We start from the raw sequence: 9,054 nt of genomic DNA, 5'->3' as shown, positions 1-9,054 counted from the left end.
CAATAATTTCTAATGGTGGGTAACACTTAAATTTCAGTCAAAAATTTTAAGGTATGTAACGGAGTACTTTGTGTATAACATATAAAATCGGTATTTAAAATATATCGTGTGATTGCTGGTGAATGATTCTGATATTCACTCATATTGGATGATACATTAAGGTGACAGGTTAAGGAAAAGAGCGTTTGCATTCTAGTTTCATTCTCAGGGCTGACAAACTATGGTGCAAGGAGAAATACAATATCATCCTTAATATGCTGTGCTTCCCCCTGGGTACCCTTATGAGCATGGAACTGAAAGGGCTTTCCACATGGAAGAGCCATGCTGAGGGGTGGGTAACTGTCCTAGGTCAGGTTCCAGAGAAGAGATGGGGCCAGATATGGGGATTTTTGTTAAAGTGATGCATTGAGGAGGGATCTCAGAAGAAGGGGCATTGGGGAAGGAGGGTGGGGCATGGGAAGTAAGCTAATTAACAAAAGAGTCTGGATAGAAACTAGCTTCCATCTAGTCTTGAGGGCAGCTCTGGAGTCCACTTTGCACCGCGGAGCTGGTTTTATGTTAAGATAAGGGAAATGGACTTTTGTACTCTGCATAAATCAGTTATTGGTTACTGGCTGCTGAGGGAGAGGTGGGGAAGGGGAGCAGAAGAACAATCGCTCCAGGGAGGCAGCTGTTATTCAACTAGAGGCACAGTTCTGGAGGAGGAAGCAATGGGGAGTGGTTAGCAGCCACCATTCGCTGTAATTTGGGTCCGTCTGCCTGGATAAGGGGATCTAAACAGACTGCTGTCAACACCCAGTGGAGTCCATCTCTTGTCTTGCTCATGTTCTCTTGCTTTTCACATTGTTTGCTACATAGGAACTATCATGATTTCTGGGGAAAATTCCAAAAGGCAAGTTAGGGTGATGAACAACAGCTGTGTGGGACAATTGGTCCTAAAGCCTTCAGTGATACATTATCTCCCTCCTACACAACACGTTCTAGATTTCCCTTCACTTGCATTTCTGCTGTTTGGTGTCCCAGGCCCTCATCCCTGAACTGTTTGAGCCCCTGCTCACCATATACTTATCAGGCCAGTTGCTTCACTGGGCAAGTTATAACTGAGTGTGGGCATAGGCATACCAAGAGATACCCTAATAGATCGTGTGAGTGCCAACCATACTCTTCTCTCTTCTATTAAGAAACAGCAAATCCTACCTCCTCATGATTATCAATAATCCCTGCCAGGTGGTAAATCCTTTTAGTGCCACCGATCTCCTAGCATCAGGAACCCAAAGGAACTAAGTGGCAGGCATAGGTTTACTGGAATTCTTACAGCATCCTCTAGTGGGAACAGGACCTCTGTATCCAGAGAGCCTAAAGTTGTAGGGATGGGAAACACAAATCCCAGGTTGATCACTTGTAGTGATGAAGAGATAGTCCAGTCCTATTTTCACCCCTCGGTTCCTTGACCTATATAATTCAACCAATTGGGGTCAGAGTACCATATAATGGCCAGTTTTTGTAAAGTATACTATATTCTGAAGGCTGATGCTCCATTCTCACAAGGTGTCTTCCACCGGCAGGTGCCTCACCTGCACCTTCAAGAGACTTTTTCAAGGCTCTTTCAGGCCAGCGGCTTCTGAATGGAACAGCATGTGATAGAACCACATGATCCCATGATTATGTGCCCACTGCCTCACTTCCTTGGCCATACAGTGGGATCCCATGCATAGATCAAACATTCTGTGAGCCCTGGAATATTAGTGTTGACTGAGGCACTTTATCAAGGAAAGGCTAATCCGGGTGAAATCCTTGTCTTTCGTAGTCAGGTTGAAACACTGCCTTTTCCCAGATTGAAGGATTCCAGGCTAATCAACTTGCCAACAAGTGTCTGGTTGATGTCCCCAAAACATGATACCATATTGGGGCTCTGCATTGACTTTTATTAATAGCAGGCAAGTCATCCAGCAGCAGCAGTAGCTTGCAGCCTTGGTGAGTGTGTGCACGTCTGGGGGCCATGGTGCCCCTCCATCTCTGCCACCATGTCTTCTCTGTTCATGAGCTCATGCACATGTCAACAGAGAAACTAGCAGACATCGCTGACTGACTCATCCTGCCTGCGTGCTTCTTCTGAAAGGGATGCTCTCTGGTAGGTATTTTCATTCAACATAAAGATCAGATCATCAACATTATGCCCGCTCCCACAGGTACCTCCACAAGCCTCTCCCCAAGACCTCCTTGTCCACTGTGTTCCTTGGGCCACTTCTCTCTCCACACAACATGGATGGCAAGATGTGTTACATGAAGCTCTGCCCCATGGAACACTTTCCATTCACCACCGGCTTTCAGAGTCACCCGTAAGAGAGGCTGTAGGGCAGTCGTAGCCCATTTTTGGCTTGAACTCACCTATCAAGCTGACCCATTAGTGAACTAAGTTCAGGCATTTTTTCCTCTGTTTGATGATGAGAACTTTCCCACAAGGTCAAATGTGTTGCAAGATGAGAGGTGACTATGTAATAGTGGTAACTAATATAGGTGTCTGGGTCACCAGTTTATGTGAATTTCTTGTGCCCTCTGCAGCTGCTTGAGCCCAATCCTGGATGTACCACTTCCATTTTATAATGAAGTGCTTCCAGGCTAACCTAGTCTAACAGTACCCGGCTCTTGACGGTTAGTCCTAGCTGCAATGTTAGCTGATAGCCCCTGGTTAGACACTCTATCATGGTTAGTGCCTACCAGGGCTACATAGCATGTCAGGATATATTTTCTAGTGGTGGCCCGTTCTCTGTTGCAGATGGCATGGACTTGCTCCAGAACCCTAGGGATCTGTCCTATGACTCCCTATTGGAGATTGCCAGGGACTCCACGTTTCTTCTGTACTGTATCTACCTCTACTACCATGGGATCTGCTAAGCCATATGGCCCTCAAAATAGGACTGCTTATACCACAACCTGTTCCCACTGTACAGCCCATTCTTGTTCCACCCAAAACAAGAAGCTTCCCATGTCACCCAATGAATGAAGTCAGAACAATCTTCCTAAGTATAGACTATGTTGCCTAGAAAACTTGAACAGCCCCACCAAGTATGGTGCTTCTTTCTTACTGGTAGACGTGCAAGGTGCAATAAATTGTTCTTTACTTTGGATGAGATGCCCCGGCTTGCCGTAGCCCGTTGGACCTCTAACTGCTTCATGTATCTGGCAGGCCCCTGAATCTTTATAGAGTTTCTTGCTCACTCTGGAGTTATTGTGTCTAACCATCGTCTTCAGAGTACATGCCACTTCTTACTCATCAAACTCTTAGTGTTTATTACATGATAACATCAATAGAGTGAACCAATGTAATGGTCTGTGGAATGTCCAAATGGTTTAGGTACCTTTTGACTATATTGTGACACATAGCAGGAGAATTAATATAGCCCTGAGGTAAGACCATAAATGCATATTGTCACCCCTTCCATATAAATGTGAAATGTCTCTGATCCTCCTTCATGATGGTTATTTAAAAGAATGCACTCACCTAGCCAAAGTCTATGCACTTGAGTCTGTAATCTGCTCTAGGAAAATCCCACATCTAGCACAGTAACTACAAGTGGAGCTATAACTTGGTTGAGTTTGCAGGAACCTACTGTAATTTGCCACATCCATCTGGGTTTTTCAGAGACCAAAGTGGTGAATTGAATAGGTGTAAGTGGGGACCATTACGCTTGTATTCTTAAAGTCATTAAGAGTGGCATTAATCTCTGCCAATTCCCTTAGATGTAATACGGATTATTATTTACTATCTTTCCTGAGAGAGGTAGCTTCAAAAACTTCTATTTGGCCTGTGACTGCTATTATTGGTCAAAGAACCAACACGAGAATTCTTCCAACTGCTAGGTCTGGCTATTCCAATTATACATTTAGAAACCATTGAGAACAAATGTCATTTATTAGTTGACCTCTGTATATCCCTACCTTAACACAGAGGCCATGTTATTTTTTTTAGTGGTTCCTGGGAATTAGAAACAATGTGGGCCCTGTATACAACTTCTCTTGAAAGATTTACGTATTCCCCTTCCCCACTGTACAGTTGCCCTAGTAAATGGTTATAGGTTCCTTTGGGAAGGACTAGGGGAATTACCTGTATCTTATCTCAGGGTGTATTAGTTCATTTCCACACTGCTGTGAAGACATACCCGAGACTGGGTAATTTATAAAGAAAAGAGATTGATTGACTCACAGTTCCACATGGCTGGGGAGGCCTCAGGAAACTTACAGTCATGGCAGAAGGGGAAGCAAACACATTTTTCTTCACGGCAGCAGAAGAGAGAAGTGCAGTGCAAAGGAGAGCGGGAAAGTCTCTTATAAAACCATCAGATCTTATGAGAACTCACTCACTATCACAAGAACAGCATGGGGGTAACTGTCCCCATGATTCAATTACCTTCCCCCATCCCTCCCATGACATGTGGGATTATGGGAACTACAATTCAAGATGAGATCTGGGTGGGGGCTCAAAGCCTACCCATATCACGTGGTGTTGTTAAAATCATCTTCCTCATGAGAAACAGCCTCCTCTTGAGGGTTAGGTCTCAAAACTGAACAAGGGATTGTGACTTTCTTTTGAGGCAGCTGGCTTCAACCTTCTGCGTATCCACTCTGGATTGTGTGTGTGTGTGTGTGTGTGTGGGGTGGAGAGAGAGAGAGAGAGAGAGAGAGAGAGAGAAACTTCCCATATATCTTGTCTTTAGAAATGCCACAATCTATTGTTCTATTAGCAATCTCCCAAGATCTTCCAAGATCCATATGGTTGGTCCCATATGGTCAAGGCCCCAGGTTGCCATTCCAGCCTTGTGCCTGCTACAGTAGTTCTGAATACCTTGCTTATGACTATAAAGTGCTACCATCTGGTCTCTAGTATTCCAGAATTCTGTCATCCCCATTGCTTCTAGATAGTTATTTTCCCTCACAGCATCTCCTGACAGCTCCCACCTCCACAGGACAGCCACCATACGCTTTTTAATGATGCTAATAGCCCCCTCACCAGCGCATCCCAATTGCTTTGGCAAATAATGTCCCACCAAGGCACATTATCTGCTAGTGGGTTTCCTGGTTTAATAATTCAATTTTTTTTTTTTTAGTTTTTCCCCTACTTCTCTGGGCATTTGCATCCCTTCCTCCACAATCTGCCTGGCAGTTCTGGCATCTCATCTTCATTAAATTTGGGACACCATTTTCCAGGCTTTCAAGGAGAGTCATTTCAGCAGCATATTAGTCTCCCAGGACTTTTGCCCAGCATGAATTCTTGTGGCAGACAACACTGATGGTATATTAAGCCTATATTAATAACCTCTCCCTTGTCTTGCTTGATATTTTGTTCTTGCTTCCCTTGATCCAACCTTCAGGATCTACTCCCAGGCGTTGTGTCCTGGTTCCTGCCAGTGAGTCAGAAGGTTCTGCAGTTACTTGATGTATAAGTGCCTTCCTCCTTTAGTCGGACTAGCCCTTCCCCCATTGGCTAATGCTGTTTGGTCCTACTGACAAATAGGCAGCCAAGATGGGGAAATTGGGAGACAGCCTAGCAAGGCCAGGCATTGTCTTATAAGGTCCCTGCCTCACGGGAACCCTCTGGGTAGTTTTCAAGCCTGGGGGCTTGGAGCCCTATGTCCCAATAAGGAGGAGTCCACTTCTGTTGCAGGCTCAGATATTTCAGGTGAACCTGGGGATTCACATTTCTCAAGCTTCTTTACCTGTGCATCCCCATTCCAAGTCTCAGGGCCTTGTTCCTTCTCCGTCAAGATCCTGACTTTGACATTGAAGACTGGCCGAGGCCAAGGTTTTAATCTTCTTTGAAATTCTGTCACTCTTGTACCTGATTTTCAACTCTTTCTGCCTTCGGACTACAGAAGATTAGTATTAATCATTAGTATCTCTCTGAATGTTGCCCAAAGAGCCATTCTCCATCACTTTGCTTCAAATTGTGAATAGACCTGAGCCTGTTATTCGAGCCTGTTCCTCTTGTCGATGCACCAGTGGCACTCAGCAACTGTTTTCCCCCATACCTGTCAAACACCAGAGACATGGCCCCGGCTTGTCCACCCTCTTCCTCCTGTGTCTTGTCTCTGGTCACCACAGGTAAAAGTCTCAGCAACCACAGACCACAGGAGGTGTTGTCCCAATTGGCATGCAGCTGGCTTTGCAACCAAGTAGCACCCATCTCTCTTATTCCATCCTTACAGTCTGTATCCTGGGTCCTTTCCAGTACTAACCGCCTTAGGCTGGAAGCAAAGCCTGAGAAATGGAGTCTTAGGACTGTGATTTATTGAAAGAATGCTTTCAGAAGGGAGTGAAGGAAGCAAGATAGGACAAAGGGGTGGGAGAAGCTAAGCAAGGCTGTGACCTCAGTTGTGGACCAGATTCAGCCTGGTCCCTGGGGGAAGCCCTGGAGCACGCATCCTACCGCAGAATTGCTTCCATTATGAGACAAGGGCAAGAGAGGGGCAGGGCCTTTTACATCACATCTGTCAGTCATTGGTTGTGGCCACCATGGTTGGGGATGGGGAGCATAACCTCCTAACCTGAGTGGTTTCCATGTAGCTGAGGGAAATTTTCTGAAGAAGGAACATGCTATAAGCTGCAAAAACTCACAGCCACTGGGGAATGAAAGCTCTGGCCAGGTAAAGGGATCTGGGCAGGGCATCAACAGCAACCACAGCAAGAACCTTTGGCATGGGGACAATAACGTGCTAAATCTCCAGGCACCCTGTTTGCCTGGGAATTTTGTTCCTTCCCCACACCTCCTACCTCCTAGAAATGCCAAGATATGCTCAGAAGAGACTCCAGGGTTGATGTTGTGTTTATGCCTTCCTAGAATACGTGGCTGGAAAAACCAGCAGACTGGCATCAAGGAATTAGCTATAAATCCAGGTTGGTTCATTTGTTTGAAGAGAAACAACAGAGGGCCGGGCGCGGTGGCTCACGCCTGTAAGTCTCAGCACTTTGGGAGGCTGAGGTGGGTGGATCGCTTGAGGCCAGAAGTTTAAGACCAGCCTGGGCAACATGCTGAAACCCTGTCTCTACTAAAAATACAGAAAAGTTAGCCGGGTATGGTGGTGCAGGCCTGTAATCCCAGCTACTCACGAAGCTGAAGCACAAGAATTGCTTGACCCTGGGAGACAGAGGTGGCAGTGAGCCAATATCACGCCACTGCACTCCAGCCGACAGAGTGAGACTGTGGGAAAGAAAAAAAAAAGAAAAGAAAAGAAAGAGAGAGAGAAACAAAGGAGAAATAAAGAAGAAAAAGAAAGACAGAAAGAGGGAGGGAGGGAGGGAGGGAGGGAGGAAGGAAGGAAGGAAGGAATGAAGGAAGGAAGGAAAGAAGGGAGAGAGAGAGAGAGAGAAAGAAGAAAGAAAGAAAGAAAGAAAGAAAGAAAGAAAGAAAGAAAGAAAGAAAGAAAGAAAGAGAGAGAGAGAGAGAGAAGGAAAGAAAGAGAGAAAGAAAGAAAAGAAAGAGAGGAAAGGAAGAAAGAAAGAAAAAAAGAAAGAAAAAAGGAAGGAAGGAAGGAAAGAGAAAGAAAAAAGAAAGAAGAAAGAAAAAAGAAAGAAAGAAAGAAAGAAAGAAAGAAAGAAAGAAAGAAAGAAAGAAAGAAGAAAGGAAGGAAGGAAGGGAAGGGAAGGGAAGAAGGAAAGGAAGGAAGGAAGGGAAGGAAGGAAGGAAGGAAGGAAGGAAGGAAGGGAGGGAGGGAGGAAGGAAGGGTATAATGTTCAGGTTGTGGTTACACAGGTCAGGACCAATGAAATTCTGTATTATCCATGCCTTTCAACATCAACATCCACTCAGAAAAGCCCCCTCACACTGTCGTGGGGGAAGAGTTACAGATTAGGTTGAATCCATCAGTCTGACATGGCACCAAGCAGATCATAAACCTGAGATGTTAAGGCCTAAATTATCCTTTGCTTGGTGATACTTGATTCTCAAAAGTGATTTTGTAATGCTTTGTCTTTAAATGCAGGTATTGTAAAAATCTGATTTGCTAATTAAAATACTGTCCCCATTGCACCTGTGCACACATAATTTTTATTTTTGTTTTTATTTATTTTATTTTATTTTTTGAGACCAGGTCTTGCTCTGTCACCCAGGCTGCAATGCAGTAGCATGATTATAGCTCACTGTAGCCCTGAAATCCTGGGCTCAAGGGATACTCCTGCCTTAGCCTCTCAAGCAGCTGGGACCTGGGACTACAGGCAAGTTCCACCACACCCAGCTTTTTTTTTTTACTTTTTTCTTTTCTTTTTTTTTTTTTTTAAGAGACAGAGTCTCATTATGTCGACCAGTCTGGTCTCAAACTCTTGGCTTCAAGCAATCCTCCCGCCTCAGCCTCCCAAAGTGCTGGGATTGCAAACATGAGCCACGGCTCGCAGCACTTGATTTCTTAAAAGCCAGAAATTTCTTGCTTTTCCCCTCATAAAGATGAATTATCTTTCCTATGGTGAACATATCTTGAAGTCAAATTCAAGTTACATGGTGTGAAAAACGACTTTCATGCTTGTAGCTAAAACGTGGAATTCCTGGGATTTCTGGGAGGTGTTGCTGGTCCACCAGGACTCAACAGGATATCTGAAATGGAGATTTGAGGTAAGCAGGACAGCGTCCAGGCCAGTGTCACTGGAACTTGTGTAGACATAACAAAGGGGAATTTAGGCTGCAAATTGACCGAGCTTAAAATAGATTCACCTGGATTATCCAGGCGAGCCCGCTGTAATCACAAGGGTCCTTAAAAGAGTCAGCCCCAGCCAGGACCAAAGGCTCATGCCTGTAATCCCAGCACTTTGGGAGGTCGAAGCAGGCAGATCCCCTGAGGTCAGGAGTTCAAGACCAGCCTGCCCAACATGACGAAGTCCCATCTCCACTAAAAACACAAAAAATTAGCCAGGCGTGGTGGCAGGTCCCTGTAACTACTGGCAGGTACCAGTTACTACTAAGGAGGCTGAGGCAGGACAATCACCTGAACCTGGGAGGCGGAGGTTGCAGTGAGCCAAGATCACGCCACTGCACTCCAGCCTGGGTGACAGAGTGAAACTCTGTCAAAA

This window comes from Mandrillus leucophaeus, unplaced genomic scaffold (genome assembly GCF_000951045.1).
Source record: "Mandrillus leucophaeus isolate KB7577 unplaced genomic scaffold, Mleu.le_1.0 Scaffold1209, whole genome shotgun sequence".
In the NCBI taxonomy this organism is placed as follows: Eukaryota; Metazoa; Chordata; class Mammalia; order Primates; family Cercopithecidae; genus Mandrillus; species Mandrillus leucophaeus.
Note: the sequence above shows the minus strand (reverse complement) of the source record.